The following is a 4,606-nucleotide window of genomic DNA, read 5'->3' on the forward strand; positions in this document are numbered from 1 at the left end:
ATGGGTGTCCTACTTGTTCTGGGGAGGTAGGGGGGGGGGGGTAATAACTCATACAAAACGATAACGTGGACATTGGTCCTTTTGTGAATCTTATTTCTGTGTGCAATATCCTGTACTATCAATGTTCAATAAAAAAACAATAAAAAAAAAAAGAAACATCTTTGGCTGGCTTTATACCGCTCATCCCCCTGCTCTAGCGTTTCAGAGCCTCTAGACCGAGACCTTCGGAAACACTTCTGACCTGTTTGATTTGAAAATCTGCGGGTTGTGTTGCAGTCTCAACGGCCGCAAACGGAGACCTTCGGCAACACCGACACTGACGCCAATGGTTTGCCGCCTGATTGGGTCTTCTTGGTCATGACGTATACATGCTGCCTCCTTTTTATGCCCAGTATACGAGAATGTTGATGAGAATATGATGTTTGGCCGTGTTTGTTTAAACGGAGATCAGTTCTTCTATTGGAGCTAAAAACCCAAAATAAAGCAGTGTAAATTGTGTAGTGTAGCCTAATGCTCTTGTGGCTGGATGGGAGTGACAGAAGCTGTCTCTCTACTTTCACTGACACTAACATTCATTAATCAAAACAAGATGGCAAGGTGTTTTAAAAATGTGTTTAATTGCTAATTAGTCATAGTAAAAAGCACATTGATAGAAGAGATGAAACTACCAAAACATTTCTTCACTTCATTATTCCACAAATATACCACTTTGCAGTATTAAAAGGAGGAGTTCCAAGAATGTTAAAATCATCCGTTTTAATTATTTTACCTATTTAATGGCTAGTTAAACCCTCTCCCACATACAGTATTTCTGGCTGGTTGCAAGCTGCAGTATTCTTCACATAGAAAAGTAACCTTAGTAAGTGTATAAATAAGTTGGATCGTGTGCTCTGAGGTGACAGATTCTCACAATGTTTATCTTTTAGTTGTTGGAATTTGAAAACTGGGAAATCAAGTGAAAACCAGAAAACCCATCGGTGTTTACTAAATCAAAGAATCACTCTGACATGTTAACTGGCTCACAAGACAGTGTTTTGACATCAAACAGGTCAAAGCGACAGAATGTGTCCAGCAGAAAGAGGGATCAGGGTTCATCGGCTACCAGCTGAGTGGCGACACTTGAGCGACCACACTGGCAGCTGAAGTACTTGCTCTTCACCCTCCAGTAGTGATCGCCATAGTCAAACCTGATGAGGCAAAGACAGCAGTCCATCATATTATCTTTACTTGAACTGTTCATTTAGGTTGTCTGCTGAGAGACAAAGGGAAAAAGAAGGCAATAGGCTAACCATTATCGCTTTCAAATTGAAAATGTAATTTGAAAGAATACGATTAGCCAACCGTGAAGGCCGCGATTAATCAAATATACAATATTTAGTTGAACGTTTGGTCTAACATTGTATATTCCCACTTTTTATTATTATGTTTACTGTTATTTCATAAGATAAATGCTGGTATAATGTTATCACAGATTCAATGTGCCATGCTTATTAAAAGAAAAAACATATTGCTTGGCAATTTATAACTATATTCTCATCCTTGCATAGACTATATGGTGTCTCATGTTATAATGCTCCATGACATGTTTTATCTGTTACACAGTGAATATTGACTTTAGCTAAATAAAAAATTTTTTAAAAAGTATTTATCACAATGAATCATATCACAATATCTGGCAGAAATATCGCAATTACATTTTTCCAAAATCTCACTATGTTCAGCTGTAGAAGGCAGCAGACAGAGCTGAGGTTGTTGTTTGTACCACTCACCCTATCTGGTCTCCAGCTTTGATGGGCCTGCTGGAGAAGAAGGCTATCCTAGGGAAGCGTAGATCCGGTGCAGGTGAACACCCTCACAGCCAGCAGGTTGGGCTCACACAGATGGTTGATGAAGCGCCCAATGTTGCCAAAGAGTCTTGCATCAATACAGTGTACGTCTCCCACCTGCACAAGATAATGAGTGAGTTCTGTTCAGTCCAGTCACTCTCGCTCTCTGTTCATCTTTAGCGAGGATAATATCATACGGAAATATGCCAAAAGATCACGGAATTGCCATATCCTTACAGTCAGTCTAACCAACATACATGTCGGTCCATCCCGTGATCATTATGTCAAAAACACAGTACAATAAACAAAAGAAAACAACGAACAAAGTAGAAACATGTTTTCCTGTACATACAATATATATCTAAAAAATAAATCTAAATGATATGTGCAATGTATTATTTAGTTATTGCAAAGAGAATGAAGAGTTTTTACCCCTATTAATCTTAAACTCCAAATCTCCGGCCTGAGGGGAGTGTATCAAACTCAAAGTGAAGGTCACATGCTCTTTATTTGGATGTCAAACAGAGTAAGAGCACCAGACATGTCATTAAGTCTAGCATGGTCTATGAATAACAGCACCACTTCCTGAATGGGAATACGTTTTATAAGGTAATAAATAAAAGAGATTGGTTTTAAAATCTTTCTTTATGATGCTTCAGAATAAAAGACTATTGAGGAATAAAGGAGACTAGTCCACTCTGCTACCATCAACTACTGTCATCACAAGATTAACCACAGTCTGTAAAGCCTGAAGAATGTTGCTGACAGAAGAAAGTGCGTCACGCACTGACCGGGTATGGATGAGCCACTCTGCAGTGCCACCCCTTACCAACCTAACAGTACATGCACCCAATGCTCAATGTTAAATGCTTTCCATAAACATCTGAGAGTGTTGTATGTTTAAATCTTCAATTTTATTGAAACAATGTAGTTGACATCTGTGTACAGAACCATGTATTGGCTTGTGTTGTCTCTTGCCACTGAAGGTAATGTAAGTAGTGTCTTAGACCATGTGGGCTGGGCACTGTTAGGCAGAGTAAACTTGAATGAAAGAAAATAACAAATACATGCATTTTGCAATCTCACAGGACCATATAGCACTGACATTATACCGTCATACACTGTGCCTTGTTTATAGCAACTTTACACTAGCAGACCCTCTCATTACTGAAAAATCTGAGTAGTAACTGAGCATTCCAACTGCAGATAGCTGGACTCTTGAATAGTGGCGTAAGTATTACGACAAGCCCCCGTGCACACAATTAATAATGGGCCCAGTGCACACAATTATGATGGGCCCCAGTACACACTAGTTACTAGTTATAAAAGCAACCGTACTGTATATCGCTAGCGTATATCAGCTCGCCTCGTCACATGGTCAAATAGAGACTTGACATCGGACAACATCAATATACTGTACATTTACATAGCAATCATGATTACTTAACTGTATATGACAAAGATACCAACGAAAATAAGAATTATTCATTTTAGGGAGGCAAATACTTCACCTTTCAGCAAAAATTGCCTTTTTCAATAGAAAATACTTACTGATTTGCGTTAAACGGTGAGTTCATTTATTTTTTAGTGCCCTGAACTTATGTCATCTTTACATTTATTAAAGTAAATACATTAGTTTGGTGTGAGTGTTTGCCAAAATTGACTGTAAATCCACATTTTAAAGCTAATTTTTAAATATTCTTCTGGGGCATCATGATCAACTTTTTTCACCCCTGATGAAGGTTGCACCCCTGTATTTCATTGAATGGGTTTTGATAGTTTATTTATAGTTTTTTTTGTAGTTTATGTAATAGCATATCATTTTGTTTATAAATTGCTACTGACTACTTTACAAAGAAAATGAAAGCCATAACAGAGATGGGTTTGCCAATTTCAAGGGCATGTATAGCAAATGGCAGTTTTTTTATTTAAACGCGAGTTCTTTGAATACAGGTGTCTTCTGAGGTGGATCTGAATCACTCGCTAGTCACTCTTCCCTCTGCCCAACACATAGATGGAGGGCCCCCTTACCTCACGCCCCAGTGTAACTGCCTGCTGTGTCTATATTTACGCTCTCAAACATCAAATCATTTCTTCTCTCATCTCACAGAATGGCCATGTGGTAACTTATGCAATTATGTCTCAGAACCAACATGCCCAATATCTAGTGCAGCTTTGAAAATCACGTAAACAATTTAATTACCTTATTGTCGAGGGTGAAGAGGAAAGAGTCATTCCCCTTTTCTCAGCCTCTGCATCAGTGACCGCTCCCCGACATACCTTGGAAGCATTAGGGGGAAAGAGCTCAGAGCGCAGCTTCTGTTCAGTAGTTCATGTTGTAAAACACAGAATTCAATCATTTCTCTTATTAGAACCTGTCCTCACTCGCAAATGAATGTTCCCTGAGGATATCCTGCATGGTCTCACTCCCCAGCCCATCTTCTTGTGTCCTGAAGAGCTGCAGCCGGGCTCTGAAACAAACAAGTAATTTATCTCATGTAGCAGCTGACAGCAACAGCACTTCAGAAGAACATTAGGACAAGAAATTAACTGATGTATCCAAGAAACACAGGTTCACATGAAAAAGACAACATAAAGAGCTAATCATTTTCTGGAAAGGAAATTGATTCATTTTCCCACTGGCCTGATATAAAACCACTGCCTGCCAGCCATGAGTTTTGTATGTACTGTACGCTGTCACCTCTATGTTCCCATCAGTACCACCAGTACTCATACCGGTAACAGTACTGGACCAACTACCAGGCACAAGGTTTTCTGTG

At 39.2% G+C, this 4,606-nt stretch overlaps 1 pseudogene; it reads right to left on the bottom strand.

Annotated features, from left to right (window-relative positions):
• Nucleotides 1-615: 615 nt before the first annotated feature.
• LOC116680497 (histone-lysine N-methyltransferase EHMT2-like) lies at nucleotides 616-4,560 on the bottom strand (annotated as a pseudogene).
• Between the last annotated feature and the right edge of the window lie 46 nt (nucleotides 4,561-4,606).

The sequence above is a fragment of the Etheostoma spectabile genome, unplaced genomic scaffold, assembly GCF_008692095.1.
Source record: "Etheostoma spectabile isolate EspeVRDwgs_2016 unplaced genomic scaffold, UIUC_Espe_1.0 scaffold00018479, whole genome shotgun sequence".
In the NCBI taxonomy this organism is placed as follows: Eukaryota; Metazoa; Chordata; class Actinopteri; order Perciformes; family Percidae; genus Etheostoma; species Etheostoma spectabile.